The sequence below is a fragment of the Peromyscus maniculatus genome, chromosome 4 (assembly GCF_049852395.1).
Source record: "Peromyscus maniculatus bairdii isolate BWxNUB_F1_BW_parent chromosome 4, HU_Pman_BW_mat_3.1, whole genome shotgun sequence".
In the NCBI taxonomy this organism is placed as follows: domain Eukaryota; kingdom Metazoa; phylum Chordata; class Mammalia; order Rodentia; family Cricetidae; genus Peromyscus; species Peromyscus maniculatus.
The window spans coordinates 32155736-32174064 of NC_134855.1; positions in this window are offsets into that span (position 1 = coordinate 32155736).

An 18329-nucleotide genomic window follows, 5' to 3' on the forward strand; every position below is an offset into this window, starting at 1 on the left:
GTTTTGAAGCTATTTTCTTGGACTTAACACAGAATACTTTTCCTAAATGGAGAAAAATTAAAAATTTACATTTAAGAAATTCAGAGATAAAACCAATAAGAAAATGATTCACTTGCTGATTGGATTAGATCAGTGTCAACAGTTACCCTTGTAACCCTTAGGTCCCTTCCCCAGTTGCCTATGCTCTGTTATTTTCTGTGGTGCTGAGGGACAGTGTTCCATTGTTGGAAAGACAAGACGAAACAAACCCAAACCCCTAACCTGTGCATTGACCCTTGACAGTACCAAAGAAGGTGTAGGTATAGCATTAACTTTACATTCTACTTGAGTACCTGTTTTTTGTCATGAAATAAATTTCAGTGAAACACAAATGTACATGTATTTTGATATCTTTGGGAATGAATAAATTCTAGTAAAATCATCTCTAGTGAAGACAGGAATGGATACCTCTCATTCATGGCATAGAGTGTGTGTTACAAGGTCAGGAAATCATATGGGAACAAAGTAAGTCATTTTACAACTTAGAGTTCTCTAGCAGTATTTAAAAATTTTGAGACCTGCTTGTAAGAACTTCATTGCAGTGATTACCTGGTCCTGCCTGGCCAGAGGACTTGTTTCTATCATTATCTGATAGAAATGCTAATAAAGCATTTTTTCCAGTTTCGTAACTTTATGGGATAATTATCAGTTAATTCTCATTCACAGTGAATGTTAATTTGGGGGGATAGAAACATTGACATAGTTTTCCAATATATACCACTGAATTGGTGAATTTTTATTTTTGTTGTGTTTTCTGATAACAGCACAGAAATATGATATGTAACATTCTGTATTTCTTGGTTCACAAATGGTGGACACAGCTGGAGTCTACACATCTCTTACAGCAAACTTCTCAAGCAAAGAGTCTGAGGGTTACATTTCTTAAATCTTATTCCATGGATCATTTCTTAAAGATTGTTCCATAAATAGATCTAGGAATGTTGGTTGTTCTTCATTTCTTTGAGGATTACAGCGATACTTTCTTATGGGGAACGTTCTGCTGGGCCACTTGGAAAAGATTTTTTAAAAAGTACATTTTATTATTTTATGATAGCTCCCTTCTCTTTGGCTAAACTAACCAAACTGAAAGTCTAGTTATTAAGGCTTCTTTGTAAGTCCAATTAACCTTATACTGTCTGTTTTCCTGTGAAAAGTAGATTGACCCCGGGGAGTTATATATTGAAAATGACAATGCTGTTAGCAGTCATGAGTGAGCTACTCATTTTGAAATGCTGAAGCTGGTCTGGGTATAAGACATGAGGGGGCTGATAACCTATCCTCAGTCTGGGGATGTAATTTCCCTTCCTACCCCTCCTATCTGTGACTACTAACAGCAGATTGTCTTTCCTGGCAGCACTGACCACTTATCCTTTGCCTGAGAAGGCTACTTACAGAAGCAGCTCCCAGAGGCTCTTCTCTGCTCAAGTTCTCACCAGCCTGATGTTCCCTACTTGTCTGAATCCCAGGGTGCCTCCCTTTAGCTCCACTTACTCCAAAGCCATTACTTCTAAAGATACGACTTTCCTGTGGGGTCCTCCCCTTTGTGGCTCACAGGGTCAGCTGTATCCCTGGGTGGGCAGAATAGTTTTTGAACGGCAGACAGTTAGCAGCAGTTACTTTCTGGACATTAGAAAGTGTGACTTTCAAATCACATAAACTTACATTTGCATTTGAGATGTCTAATGTTTAATTTTTTAAAACAATTTTACAATTTAGAATATTTCACATAAAATATTAAGTCAATTTCTACTCTGTTGAAGCAGAAGATGTCGTAGTTCTTAAATGGTCACCCTGTGCCACCATGGGTGGCCATTGATTCCTTTAGGTAGATCATATTCTTGCCAGTTTTCCACAGGTCTACTCCTAGGGATTGCTCCCGAGCTAGTTAACTTGTGGTACTATCTTTGGCCTCATATATATTCAAGCCTGTATAGGATTCTTGCTTAGTAGTCAATATTTTGAGGACAGTTTATAAGGTATCAAATGAATGCCTGTGGATTCAATTCAACCATTGAACTGTTCTTGAACTGTTCTCAGTGGTGTGTGAATTAGTGACGGAAGCTCCGGGTTTTATTTTTCTTTTAATTCAGTGACATCTATATACCGGTTTAGTCATGAGCCATCCAGATGAGGCTTATCATATAAATTTAGTATTGCCAAACTAATTTATTTGTTGAGTCAATATAAAAACAGCAGGCTGGTGAGATGATAAAGTTGTTACTAAGCCCAAGTTTGAGCTCCGGCACCGATGTGATGGAATGTGATAGAAGGAGAAAATTAAATCCTCAAGTCGTCCTCGGAACTCCACAAATACACATTTCTTCCTGCATGTCTACACACACACACACACACACACACACACACACACACACACCCCAAACATAATAAAAATTCAAAGTAATACTTTTGTTCTTTGAGACTTTCATATGATGTACTTTGGTCACATTCACTCCCTCCCCCAACTCCTCCCAAGTTCTCCCCAACTTCTCTATTCACTAACAACTTCTGTATTTTTTTCTTTTTAAAACTTACCTACTAAAATTTATGCTGCTTAAATATGCTTGGGTATAGGACTATTTTCTAGTAGGTGATTGACACACCAGCCATCACACTGTTAAAGAAAGCTGACTCTTCCTCTCCCAATGGCGGCATTGTGTCCTGGATAGTTTCTTGTAGCCACCCACCATCTTTGGCTTTTAGAATCATTCTACCTCCTTTTCCATGATGATCTTTGAGTCTCAGAGAAGATATGATATGTGTGCCCTATTTAGGACTGAGAATTCAACAGTCTCTTGTTTTCCACATTATAAGCAGTTGTGGGTCTATTTTAATCACCATCTACCACAAAAATTAATTCGTCTGATGAAGGTTAAGAGTTATAATAAGTTACAGGTATAAATCATTAGGAATGGGTTTAAGAATATGTTCATTTAGCAGAAAAGTAATAGCAGGTTCTTCTCTAGAGCCTTTCACTTGTCTAGTCACTAGTCCTTGACCCCATTGACTATTGTGACCTTGTGGTTTGGACCTTAAATCCAATCAGAAAGTGTTTGGATTCTCCCATGACATTCTTGCCACTATTGTATGAGAGGGCCTATCTTTCTAGGCAGGTCATTAGTGTAGATCTCAAGATCCACAGCTGAGGAAGATTCACGGTTAATTTTCTTCTCTGGTAGCATGAGTAGCACTTCCCAGCCCTGTGAAACAAGCCAGTTAAAGATGAAACTTCCAGGCCAATACCAGCTTGATCTTTTCACATCCTCTGACTCGAGCATGTGATGTCTTCAGCAATCAGGTTGTACCATCAAGTTCTAGAGAGTAACCAAGAACAATGACAATAGCCTGTGTTGTTTGGGTGTCCATGTGGCCTCTTAGGCCAAAAGCTCAAAAAGAGGCAACTCTTGGAGCTAGGTTTTTTTATTTCTTAGTCTGTGATGTCTAGTAGGGCATTATGCCCCATTATATGGTTACTCCATTAAACTTGTCTCATATATGTATATGTGTATAAGATTCTTACAGAAGTAGGTTTTTTCCAATATGATTTTTTCAAAAATGGTATAATCCCTTTTCTATACTGTTTTCCCATCACCCACCAAATTTAACTTTTCCTGTTCCATTGCTCTACCCTATATATGACTTTGTTCTATGTCCTTTCTTCCACACTTAATGATTTTAAAAAAAACTGCTTATATCCAATGAAGGAAAGTGTCATACCCTGTGTAAAAGTTTTCATAATTAGAGAGATGGCAGAATCCAGCTGTCAATGATGATTAGGGTTGTGGAAGCCTCTAAGGCCACCAGTTCTGAAGCAGTCAGTACTATGTTCCACACTGAAAAGACCCTATTTTCAGGAAAATAACATTTACCCCATTATATTAATTTAGATTGGATTTTTATGAATTGTATTTAATTTGTAAAATAATTTACATTCATGTATGTTTAAGAGTAGTTGCAATGATTTATAAAATAACCTTCCCCATAATTTCACATTTGTAAATTTTAAAACATTTTAATTTTAATTATTTTATTTTATGTATATGGATATTTTGCCTATATGTATCACATATAGTTATGTGTCACATCTGTGCTTGGTGACTGTGAAAGGCCAGAAGAAGGTGTAGTAGACTCTGAAACTGAAGTTACTGATAGTTGATTGTGAACCATCATGTGGGTTCTGGGAATTGAACCCAGGTCCTTTGGAAGAGCAGCCAGTGCTCATAACCAATGAACTACCTCTTCAGCCTAAGTTTGTGCATTTTAAAAAGTGTGTGCATATTCGTGTGTGTGTGGGGGGGTCATAGGACAACTTTCGGGAGTTAGCTCTCTCATTCCACCCTGGGATTTGGGATTTAGAACTCAGGTAACCAGGCAAGACAAGTGCTTTAATCTACTAAGCCATCTTGCCAACCCATGTGTTTATATATTTTAAAGCTATGTTCTGTTTAAAGATAATTTAAGTCATGTTTGGAAGGGAATTATTTTTTTTTCTTTTGAAACATGCATTTTATTGAATGCTCAAATTTGGACACCTCTTTATGTGTGTTTAAAGTTTGGTTTACTTAATTTGATAGAGTTGCATTCCGAGTGTTTGAAAGTCTCTGCTGAAGAGAAAGAGAGGAATCAGCTGGATAAACCTCAGATGATAAAGAAGGGCATAGGAGAATATCCCTGAGTGCCAAATTGTGGGTGGTGGTGGTGGGTTGCAGTTGATGACCAGGGCAGAGGCTGCAGATTTTAGGCTGTGTGGAATACAATCAATCGTTTGGGGTCTGTGGTATCCTGTGTTGTACTCTAAATATCAACTGCCTGTTGAGGTCTCACCTCTGTGACCATCAGAATGTTACACTGTTTGACTAAATGATGTAAAGACATGTGAGACAGGTACACAAGGACAGTAGTGTTTTCTGGCTTTCTAGGAATAAGTCTAAAGGACTGATTTAACTCTCGAAGGACTGCATCAAAAATTAGCCCTAGATAGAACTGCGTATCTGTCCTCTTCTGATCCCAGATCTGGTCTTCCTTTATTAAATGTCCCCTAGGGCTTCATGAGAAATAACAATTCATATTCCTCTTCCCATCTACTTTTGTAACTTCATTGGAATACAAAAGTCCTCACTATCTTTAATTAACACCTCAAGGGTTATGGTGTTTCACTTATATAGAATAATACACGAGTTTCCTATGGTTTTCTGGTGTTACTATAAGAACAATGAGTGGTGACTTGTTGTATATGGAATGCTCATGTAAAACATTGCTTTGGTATACCTGACTGAGGGAAAGCTACTCCCCTACACTGCTGGTGCATTTGTTCTGCTCACCAACCCTTGGCTTGGAAAGAAGCTTTGAATTGGAGAGAGAGGATCATTTCCAAAGGCTTAAGATAGCTACACTTCACCTGGGCACCCCAAGGAAAAGGCTTACTAATAAGAAGGTAGAAGGTACGGTTGTTTAACTTTAGAATTTGATTTTGAGAGTTGATTTTCCAGTCTCCATGCAGGTAAACTGAGGCCCACATGGAGTTGCCCTCCAAGATTCTCACGTTGTCATTCTAGAGAAATGCTCCAAAGTGTAATAGACTGTCTGAGCACCTGCTTTGTCAGAGGCTAGATGTTAGACCCAGTGACAGAATCGGCTCCAGAGGACAGAAATCCAAAGTCCGACATTAGATTTACTTCTTAGCGTACATTATTTTACTTAGTTCAGCATCAACCTGGTCATCAAGGCTAGTTAGAGCTGTAGTAACGTGTACATAAGATTCCACACCTACATGTGGTAGACATATGAGTCGAAACTGACAGTTTCATTTCAACACCCATACTCCCGTGGGCTGCATGTAATGCCTACCTCTTAGAGCATGCATTTTTAATTCCGCTTCCAAATGCAAGCTAAGCTACAGAAATACACTGTCCTGGTGGTTAACAATGAACTAACAACACAATAAAGGAATGTAGTGATTTGGTTAGGCAGTGGTGGGGAGGGTAAGGGTTAAAGAGTTAGCTGCTGAATGCTGCTTCTTTGTCTGGGATCATCTTTATGACTCTAATTACCCCATTTGCGGGAAGATCTGCTTACTCTGTGCTCTGTGCGCTCCGCTTTACTAGAGTCCACGGAAGGGTCCTTGGTGACGGCTGTACTTGACATCTGCTTTCACACAGTGCCACACACCAAAGGAGGCAGTGTGGGTGGCTGCCATCGGTATTATAATTATGATTTTTAAAGTACAGGATCATGGCTGGTGGGGAAAAACTTAAGACAAAATTTGAAAGTTAAAATGGCCTTGCTCATGAAGGCCTCACACGGCGGGCTATATTAAGCTACTGCTGGCTTTCATTGACTGGCACAGGAGGGAAAATTTCTCATTTAGTTTTCTCTACTGGAGACAATGAAATGTTATATCTGTTGGTTAAATAATTTTGTATATGTTTGATTGTATATGTTTCTAGATTTAACTTTATAGCATATTTAAAATCAGATTTCACCCCTTTGATATTTAGAATCCATCTCTGAAATGGATGTCAGAAGCATCGTTTGGAAACTTGATTTTGAAGTTGTTTATCACAGCAAGCATTCCACTGACACTTCTTATGAATGTGCAGCAGAGGTGTTTCGGGGAAATGTCATGGATGTTAAGTGAGTTACAGTTTCGACAACTGCCAGTCTTCCATTATTGGAGACTTGGCTTGGTGGCTGTTAGTGTTAGTCACTAAGGACAGCCCACTGAAGAGGGAACTATGGGCTTGGAGCAGTGTTCCAGAATTTAACACTTCCCTTTTCCTATCATTCTTGCCATTTTGCGCTTCAGTGTTCTTTTTCTTTTTTTTTTTTTTTTTTTTTTTTTTTTGGTTTTTCAAGACAGGGTTTCTCTGTGTAGTTTTGGTGCCTGTCCTGGATCTGTAGACCAGGTGGGCCTCGAACTCACAGAGGTCCGCCTGGCTCTGCCTTCCAAGTGCTGGGGTTAAAGGCATGTGTCACTGCTACCTGGGTAGCCTCAGTGTTCTTTAGCCAACTTGAGCTTGCCTGGACTAAGCTGAACGAAGAAGAGTGAGTAACTGAAAGCAGAGGGGTACTTGTGGAGGAGTCCTGGAGAGAACCCAGTGACAAGGCTGCCAGACAGAAACCTGGGCCTCAGTGCTGATGGCCTGGCTAGCTGCTCCACATTGGCCTTTCTGAACCTGGGAGCTTAAGAATATCAGATGAGTTTGGGGTGAATCTGTAGTCCAGTATTCTGCAGACTCGTCGACCAGAGCCTTTTCCTTTATCGAAACTTCCTAGTTTTCTAGGTACAACACAATCTTTCCTTCAACTGCCGTTGCTCTTTCTTCTGCTATTGGAATTTTAAATACTACTTAACCTCAAACCTGCCCAGTTCTAATGGCTCTCAGCCTTTACTCATTCCACACTTTGTTGCCTGTAGGGTGGTGCATTTTGAAGAAGTTGGCTTAACATGATGAAGACTGTCACAGAGGATGCTCAATCTTGTTACTCGTCTGAAAGGTTACATGTGTCACACCATGGTCACCAAGGCTTTACTTGCTAGGATTTGCTTCTTTCTATCACTTCGTTTGACAAGTTGCACATTTTCTACAACATTAAGTTCTTTAATCTTTTTGTTTGTTCGGTTGTTTGCTTAAGATGAGACTTCACTGTGTCTCTCAGACTTGTCTCCAAATTTATCAAAGCCTCTGCTTCCCATGTAGCTGCAATTACAGGAAGCTTTGGTGGTTTTTAAATGACAATTTATTTTATGTGACTACATGACAGATATAAATCAGTCATTAATAAGAATTCGAAAAAGAGTTTTCCCCCATTCTTCCTTATTCTCTGATTCCTAAAACAGAACCAGCATTGATTTGATGTGTATTTACTCAGGTCTTTTCAGCAAAAGCACACAACTGGAAATGCAGCTAATTGCCTCATTACACCTTGCTCTTTGATTTCAACCATGTTTTAGATACTGTCCCTTTTCCACTGTAGTTTGATCATGTCTTTTCCAAAGTTTGGATGCTACCAGCTAAGAACTGGGGCCTTTAACATTTATTTGACCATGGGAACACCACCCCTTGAGTAGAATTGGATGCTTTTTCTCAAGGGGCTGGACAGTGAGAACTGGGCCTCTTTTACTGGTTTGCATTCTTCCAGCTGAGGCCACGGCAAGAAAACCCTCACCATATGCTACCATCTTGGTTTGGGATTTCTTTCCTGTCAGAGCAGAGGAAGGGAAACATCTACTCTTTGTGAGTTATCTGCTCTAAGGCATCTTGTTATAGGAACACAAAATGGGCTATTACAATGTCTCTGTCAGCTCTTGATATATATTACCTCATCATTATTTTTAATGGATGGTGATATTCTATGATAATGCTAGACATGATTTATTAATGTGTTGAGTTTGTTCTAGTTTTGTCATTGCAAATCATACACTTTTAGTACACATGCCAGTATTTCTTGTGGGCAGATTCCAGAAATTGAAACTTAAAATTCAAAGTATTAAAACATTTAAAAATTCTGATTGATCTTGTCACTTGAAATCAATGTACTGAATTCCCAATGTATCAAGTCACTGGATCTGTGAGGTTCTGGCGAATGCATCCTTACCTCTATAGACATACCCTTTGTGTGTGTGTGGTGCCTGTGTAGGCCAGAGAGGGTGTTAGGTTTCTTCCTCAACTGCTCTCTACCTTACTCTATTGTGGAAAGGTCTCTCACTGAACCTGGAACTCACCGATTAGCTGGCTTGGGTAGCCAGTTCCAGGGCTCCTCCAGCTTCTGCATCCCCAGTACCTGGATTACAGAACCACACCATGGTGCCCTGCTCACTATGTGGAAGTTTGCATAGCAAATGCTATTAACTGAACCACTTCCCTACCCCTCATGTATCTTCTAAAATTTGCTCAATGATCAATAATAAATTGTGCATCTTTATTGCTTAAATATGCATTTTGCAACTATTAACACATTTGAACACATTTTTATTCCTTTAAAGACCATTTAAATTTCATTTTCTGTTCAATTATTATTCTTTTTCATCTATTTTAAGTGGGGTCATTTTTTGTGGACTTTTAGTGTTTTTCATGAAGTGTAGATGTTGTTCTTTGTTACAGATTAATTTCTTTTCTTTCTAGACAGCCATTTGTCTTTACTCTACCCACACCATTTTTTTGCTTATCTTACATCTTTTAATTTATTTTTATAATTTGATTTAATATTACATATCAGCCATGGATTCCGCTGACCTCCCTCCTCCCTCCCCTCCTCCAGGCTACCCCCATTCCCATCTCCTCTAGAGCAAGGACTCCCCTGGGGATTCAGCTCTACCTGATAGACTCAGTCCAGGCAAGTCCAGCTCCCTCCTCCCAGGCTGAGCAAAGTGTCCCTGCATAGGCCTCAGGTTCCAAACAGCCAGCTCATGCACTAAGGACAGGGACCACAACATTTTTTTAAGAGAAAAACTATTTTATTTTTGTTTACAGCTTAAGAAAGAAAGGATATATATATATATATATATATATATATATATATATATATGTAACAATGATTAATTGGAAAAAAAAGAGGCCAAGAATTTGAAAGAACATAAGGAGTGGTATGGTATGTAGAAGAGTTTGGAGGGAGGACAGGGAACAGAAAAATGATGTAATGATGTTATACTCCCCCAAAGATAATAGAGGTGATAATAATGTTTAGTACATCATGGTGGGAAGACACAATAGCAATAGCATGAAACAACTTGTTCCATTAAGGTGCAAGGAAGCTCCCCTTCCTCCTATTTGAGACAGTTTGTAATACAGCTGAGGAGAGCATCCAACTTGCAGCCTTTCTTCTTTGGCCTTCTAAGTGCTGAACTCAAAACTGTCACCAACATTCCCAATAGTCCCTTTTGTATGTTATATAGAAAGACTTTAAACCAGTTAAATTTATTGAGTTTTTTTTTGTTTCAATTTAAAATACAGTAAGTTTTCCTTTTGTTTTATATAAGAAAGCTTTCTTTGAGATTAATATCAATTTAATATATCCTTTTAACAATTTTAGTTTTATACACAGTCAGTTAATGAACCTAGAGCCTACTTTTCCCTGTGATGTGATATGAAGTAATGGTCTAAGTATGTAATGGATAGCTAATTTCCCACAGACCCTATACACAACTGTCTTTCCTTTTCTCAGCTTTTCATAAATGAAATGCTTGTATTTATATAATGTTCCTCCCTCAGTTTCATTGTTTTGTTATGATACCCTCAAATCTTTATCAGGTACAATGTACATTTAATTTTAATGAAAAATATTTTTATTTATTTATTTAGGAACGTATGTATATACAGAGCCCATAGATTTGAAAGAGAGCAAGGAGGGGTGTATGGAAGGTTTGGAGGGAGGAAAGGAAAGTGAGAAATGAAGTTTGGGTGGGTTACTTGACTTTCATATGTGTTTTTAAATTTATTGGCCATTTGATTATTGTCTTAATTAGGGTTTTATTGCTGTGAAAAGATACCATGACCACACCAGCTTTTGTAAAGAAAAACATGTAATTGGGGCTGGCTTACAGATTCAGAGGCTTAGTCATTATTGTTATGGTTGGGAGTATGGTGGCATGCAGGCAGACATGGTGCTGGAGAAGGAGCTGAGAGTTCTAATTCTTGATCTGCATGCAACAGGAAGTGAACTGTCACACTGGGCATGGATTAAGCAAATACCAAGACCTCAAAACCCACCTCCACAATAAAACACTTCCTCCAACAAGGCCATACCTACTCCAACAAGGCCACACCTCCTAATAGTGCCATTCAATATGGGCCAAACTCTTCCCTGATTCTTATCTTCATGGGAAATCAGGAAAAGGAGTCAGAACTTTGACCCCAAGAGAAACAAGGGAAACAAAGGATTAGAGAGTAATGCAAGCTGGAACAATAAGATGTGGTAACAAGAAAAAGCCAAGGTATTTTTTAGCACTGAGGTTACCATGCTCCATGTTTGATCTAACATATGGAATTTATCTTGACAAATTAGTGGTTGAAATTTCTTATCATCAACCTAATCAAATTGCTAATTTTTTAAAGAAAAAATGTTAGTTCTTGATTTTTTACTTTTCCTTTTACAACTTAAATTTTTTTATTTTTTTTAAAATTATGTTTTAACTATAATACCATGCAGCACAGATAAAATTGACTAAGTATTTAAAATCAAGAGAGAAATACATAAAATACATATACATACTTTTGGCTTCTACAATTTTGATATCTTCCCTTTTGCCACTTCTTTCTAATTATCTCTCAATAAAAAAAATGAATTATCCTATTATGAGTGTCTTTTGCCTTACAGAAGCTTTTCAGTTTCATAAGGTCCCATTTATTGATTGTTGATCCTAGTGTGTGGGTTAATCAGTGTTCTGTTCCGGAAGTTGTCTTCTGTGCTAATGCATTCAAAGATATTCCCCTCTTTCTATTGTATCAGGTTCAGCATATCTGGCTTTATGTTAAAGTCTTTGATACACTTGATCTTGAGTTTTGTGCTGGGTGATAAATATCTACTTACTTGCATTGTCTACAAGCAGACATCCAGTTAGGTCAGCACCATTTATTGAATATGCTTTCCTTTTTCCATTGTGTATTTCTGGCCTCTTTATCAAAACCAGGTGTCCATAGGTGTGTGGACTTATGTCTGTTTTTTTTTTATTTGATTCTATTGTGTCTGTTTTTATGTCAATGCCATATGGTTTTTATTACTATAACTCTGTAGTGCATCTTGAAATCAGGGATAGTGGTACCTCCCTTAGTTCTTTTATTGTTCAGGATTATTTAGCTATTATGGGTTTTTTGTTTCCACAAGAAGTTGAGTATTGTCCCTTCAAGATCTGTATAGAATTGTGCTGGAATTTTGATGATGATATCATTGAATCTGTAGACTGCTTTTGATATGATGGCCATTTTTACTATATTAATCCTACTGATCTATGAGCATGGGACATAGTTCAATCTTTGATATCTTCTTCAATTTATTTCTTCAAAGACTGGAAGTTTTTGTCAGAAAAGCCTTATTTCCTTGGTTAGAGTTATCCCAAGATATTTTGTATTGTATGTGGCTATTGTGAGAGTTGTTGTTTCCCTGATTTCTTTCTCAGCCCATTTTTCTTTGCATATAAGAGGGCTACTGATTTTTTGAGTTAATCTTGTATCCAGCTACAAGTGTTTATCAGATGTAGGAATTCCTTGGTGGAATTTTAGGGTCACTTTTGTATACTATCACAATATTTGCAAATAATGATACTTTTGACTTCTTCTTCCCAATTTGTATCCCCTTGATATTTTACAGTGGTCTTGTTGCTATAGCTAGAACTTCAAATACTATATTTAATAGATATGAGAAGAGTGAACAGCCTTGTTTTGTTCCTAATGTTTGTGAAATTGCTTTGAGGTTCTCTCTATTTAGTTTGATATTGACTGTAGGCTTACCATAAACTGTCTTTATTATGTTTAGGTATATCCCTTGTTTCCTCACTTTCTCTAATACTTTTATCATGAAGGGATGTTAGATTTTGTCAAAGTCTTTCTAAGCATCTAATGAGATGATCATGTGTTTTTTGTTTCAGTTTGCTGATATGGTAGATTACATTTACTAATATTTATATGTTAAACCATCCTTGCATCTCTGGGATGAAGCCTACTTGATCATGATAGTTGATCTTTTTGGTGTGTTCCTGGATTTTGTTTGCAAGTATTTTATTGAGTGTTTTTTGCAGGCATGCCTATAAAGGAAACTGATCTGTAAAATGGCCTACTGAATGAGAAAAGATTTTCACTGACTCCACATCTGAGAGGGCTAATATCCAAAATAAATAAAGAAACTAGACATCAATAAAACAAATAATTCAATAAAAAAGCAGGGTACATATCTAAACAAAGAATTATCAATAGAAGAAGCTCAAATGTCTGAGAAATACTTAAAGAAATGTCCAACATCCTTAACTATCAGGGAAGTAGAAATCAAAACTACTTTGAGAATCCATCTTACACCTGTGTGAATGACCACGATCATAAACACAAGTGACAACTCATGCTGTCAAAGATGTGGAACAAGGAGAACATTCCTCCATTGTTAATGGGAATGCAAACTTGTACAGCCACTATGGAAATCAATATGGTGTTTCTTTAGAAAATTAGGAATCTACCTCAGGACCCAACTAAACCACCCTTGGGCATATACCCAAAGGAAGCTCTATCCGATCACAAGGGCACTTGGTGAATTATGTTCATAACAGCTTTATTCGTAATAGTCAGAACTTGGAGACAACTTGGATGTCCCTCAACCAAAGAATGAATAAAGAAAATGTGACACATTCATAGATAATATTAGTCAGCCTTTAAAATGAATGACATCATGAAATTTTCAGGCAAATGGTGGAACTAGAAAAAAAAACACCCTGAGTGAGGTAACCAAGAGTAATAAAGACAGACATGGTATGTACTCACTTCACTGTGGATATTAGCTCTTAAGTAAAAGATAATCACACTATTATCCACAGACACAGAAAACCTAAGCAAAAAGGAGGGCTGGGAACTCATGAGTCTCCCTGGAAAGGGAAATAGAATCGGCTTTGCAGCTGGACTGGGGGCAGGTGGGGATGGGAACAGGATGTATGGGGGTGGAGGGAGAGAGTACAGAGGGATGACTGGAATTGGAGGGCTTTGGGAGGCAATGTAGAAACCTAGCTCAGTGGAAACTCCCTGGAAACTGAGAGGGTGACCCTAGTGAAGACTCCTAGTAGTGGGGGATATGGAACCTGAACCTGCCATCTTCTGTAACCAGGTAAGGCTCCCAGAGATGGGACTGGGACACCAACCCAGCCACACAACCTTCAACCTACACTTTGTCCTGCCTACAGAATTTCCTGGGTAATGGTGGTTCACAAATTGTGGGAGTGGCCAACCAATGGCTGGTCCGACTTGAAGCCCATGTCCAACACTGCCTGGGTGGCCAGGAACCAGAGACGGGGTATCCCAGAGACCTGGGACAGAACCAAACACAACTGGTGAAAAAATAAAAACAAAAAAAGTCAATGAAATGATTCCTAGTGATCTTCTCCATACTCATAGATTAGAGCCCAGCCCAACTGTCATCAGAGAGGCTTCATTCAGCAACTGGTGGGAGGAGGTGCAGGGACTCACAGCCAAACATTAGGCAGCGCTTGGGGACCCCAAGGGAGATGGGGAGGAAGTGCAGGAGCCAGAGGGGTCAAGAATATCACAAAAACACAGGCCACAGAATCACTTAAGCAGGGCTCAAAAGGGCTCACAGAGACTGGAGAGGCAATCGTTGAATCTGCATAGGACTGTGCTAGGTACTCTGCATATAAATTTTGGTTATGTACGTTGGTGTTCTTGTAGGACTCCTAACAGTAGGAGTGAGGGGTGTCTCTGACACTTTCACCTGCTCTTGGGACCCTCTTCCTCTTACTGGATTGCCTTATCCAGCCTCCTTATGAGGGTTTGTACCTGGTCTTATTGTAATTTGTCATGTTGTGTTCAGTTGATCCCCATGGAAGCCCTGCCCTTTTTCTGAAGGGAAAAAAAGAAGAGTTGGATCTGGGGGAGGTGGGAGGGTAGACTTGGAGGAGTGGAGGGAGGGAAAACTGTGGTCAGGATGTAATGTATGAGAGAAGAATAAATATAAAAAAAAGGAAATGGAATTTTGTAGAATAGAATTATTGCTTAATACAAAATCTGTATGTAGATATAGGCATTATCATTCAAAGAAGAAAACATTAACACTAATACAAAAACCAGTGAGATGTGTGTGATAAAGTTTGGCATTTACTTGTAAGAAAAAACTCTTACTAAACTAGAAATAGTGAATATGATAACATTATAAATTGTATAGCTAGTTGAAGTCCATATGCTTGATGCTGAAACAGCAGGGGCAAGAAAATTGAGGGCTAGAGCTTCAGAATAAAGCCATTCTAATTACTGTATTTAATTAAAATATGTTTGGTTTCATAAAATAATAACTTTGGGATAGTGTATAATAACTGAATATATCAGTACAATATGTAATGTTCAAATCAAGGAGGGTTGTTGACTTTTTGGCTGACCTATACAGATCTTGTTCCAGGCTGGACCTGGAATCTAAGAAATTGAAAGATTGGGGGGGTGGGGGGGAACTACAGTCTAATGCTGTAGACAACCTTGCTTCAGTTTTAGTGTGCTTTTAAACAGCAATGAAACAAAGAAAACAATGCTCCAAGGAAAGTTGTTTGAGATAAAACAAACAAACAAACAAACAAAAAACCAACCAACCAAACAAACAAACAAAAACATGACCAGAAAAATTTGTATATAAAAGTCAGTAAAGACATACTGAATATTAACAGAGCAGCCCTTTCCCAGACTTACTCAGGACAGACCAGCTAAAACACAATTACCTGGTATTATAGATTATATCTGGGAAAACATGAAAGCAAGGCAGAAGGCCATAACTAGACTCAGGGCACACTGACCAGATTGGGTTCTATAGCTATGATCTGACATCCAACAATAATAAACACGTCTTATGAATTAAATGTCAGTGTTTGTCACAGGAGGCACGAGATCACATCCAAGAACAATCCAGGGGCTGGAGAGATGACTCAGAGGTTAAGAGCACTGACTGCTCTTCCAGAGGTCCTGAGTTCAATTCCCAGCAACCACATGGTGGCTCACAACCATCTGTAATGAGATCTGGTGCCCTCTTCTGGCCTGCAGTCATGCATCCTGTATACCTAATAAATAAACAAATAAATAAATCTTAAAAAAAAAAAAAAGAACAATCCAAGGCACAAAGTGCAGCTCAGGCAAAAGGCCCTCTGCCTTTTTTCCTGGAGTGTCTCTTACAGTTCCCCAAGGCATTGTTCACCATGGGTTCACATTGTTCACATGTTCTGACACAGAACAGTTAGTATTTCCATTTCTTTTGATATTTTTCTTTTGATTTCTAAGCAGCACATAATAACTGTACAAATTATGAGATAAAATATATATGCATTACAATGCATGCTTACAATGCCTATGTACCAGATCAGGTACTTAATATGTCCATCTATTTACTTATTATTTTATTTTTGGAAACTGAGCTCCTTGCTTTCAAGTCTTCACAAAATATGTAAAACTTACTGTGAACTAGTCACTACATTGTGTAGAAAGCAACCTTGGATTTATTCACTAAATCTTGTGTATTGGCATACATTATCTGACTTCCTACTGCTCATTCTCCTTTCCTAATCTCTGCTAATTATTATTCTATATTCTTATCAAGTATTTTAGCTTCCTTGTGAAAAGAAAATGTGGCATTTGTCTTTCATTGTCTCTTTTATTTTACTTGATGTAATATCCAACCATTTTTCTGTGAAGGGGAGGGTACTATTTGTGTGTGTGTGTGTGTGTGTGTGTGTGTGTGTGTGTGTGTGTGTGTATAATAGAATGATATTCAGTGTATTCATGTGTACACACAAACATATGTATTCTCTTCTACCATATGCATGCCTGGTGCCTTCAAAGGCCAGAAGAGGACACTGTATCCCCTGAAATTAGAGTTACAGATAGTTTTATGCAACCTGTGAATGCTGGGGATCAAACCCCAGTCCTCTGGAGGAGCAACCAGTGCTCTTATCCATTGAATCACCTCTCCAGCCCCCATGTTCGTATTCTTGTTGTAGACAGAGGTTGATTCCATACTCTGGTTATTATGGGTGTAATCTCATAATCAAATGGGATTACAGATATTTCACTACAATGCAGTTTTAGTACTTTTGATATATAACTAGAATTATATGTGATGGATCATATATATATATATCATGTATATGATAAATATTATGGATATATGAATTAGATAGATCTTATATTATACCTATTTTTAAGAAAAATATATATCTCCCAACAATTCATGAACTCCCTTTTATGACATCCTTTCTAGCACTTGTTATTTTTTAGTTTTTGATAATAGCCATCCTTACTAGGGTGAGACAATATCTCTTGGTAGTTTTGACCTTCCTTCTGTAGCTCTGTCTCTGGCTAACTGTATGTCAAAACAGAATATGTTTTTTTGTGCTTAGAAGCTCACCCTGAGAAAGGCTTGGGTTACACTGGGATCCCAGACACCCAGGGTGGTTCAAGGGCAGGTTAATAAAGACTTTCTGCTGACTTAAACCCATGTCTGAGCAGTCTTCCATGGGACATAACCCACAGACGGCTGACTGCAGATCTTTTCCTTCAGACCCAGTCTCATCTCTAGTTTCAAAGCAGAAAACCTTTCACATCCCCTTTAGTGGATCTCTAGTAGATCCCACAGATCTTCCTGTCCTAACACCCCTGTCCCCTGACACACACACTCAGGGAAGAGGAGACAGGAAGAGTGTATGAGTCAGCAGGAATGGAGAACACCAAGAAAACAAGCCCCTCTTAATTAACACAAGCAAAGCTTATATAAACTCACAGACACTGAAGCAGCATACACAGGGCCTGCATGGGTCTGCACCAGGTCCTCTATGCTTATATTATGACTTCGGCTCTAATGGTTTTATGGGATTTCTGAATATGCAAACGAGTGGGTCTCTGATTCCTGTGCCATCTCTTGGAGCTCTTTTCCTTCTCTTGTTTGGTCTTGTCCAACTTCAATGTGATGGTTTTTGCTTTATCTTATTATATTTTATTTTGTTACATAGATTTTTAAATGAATGGATAGATGAAAACCTAGTCACTAGTGTAAAGGTTAACAACTGAACTGTCATTTAGGTCTGCTGAGAGAGGGAAAGTCAACTTTTTCCAATGGACTGACATTGGGAGTATCAACCACTCCCGGACAGACTTCAAGTTCAGGAGTACTTGAACAACATAAAATGGACTCCTCGGTTTTCATGTGCATGATTTTATTAGGTTACAGTTTGAGGGTGTTGTTTATTTCATTTTAGGTGATATTTTATTTCGTTTTCTTGGTTTGGGGGAGTGTTCATTGTTACATTGTGGTTTTTGTTTATTTTTTTGAGAAAGTCTTAAAGTTGGAAGGGTGTAGAAGGGGCAGGGATCTGGAAAGACTTGGGAGAGGGGAAGAATATGATCAAAATAAATTTAAAACTACAAATTGTTTAAAATAATAATAAAATTGATTGCTCCAGCATCAGGTGCATATGCATTTATCATTGTGGCATTTTGCAGTTTAAGTTACTCCTTGAGAATTACATAGAATTTGTCTTAAAGTCCATACTTTCTGGTATCAATATAACTCACTCCTGCTTACTTTCTGTTTTATATTTCCATATTTCACTTTGA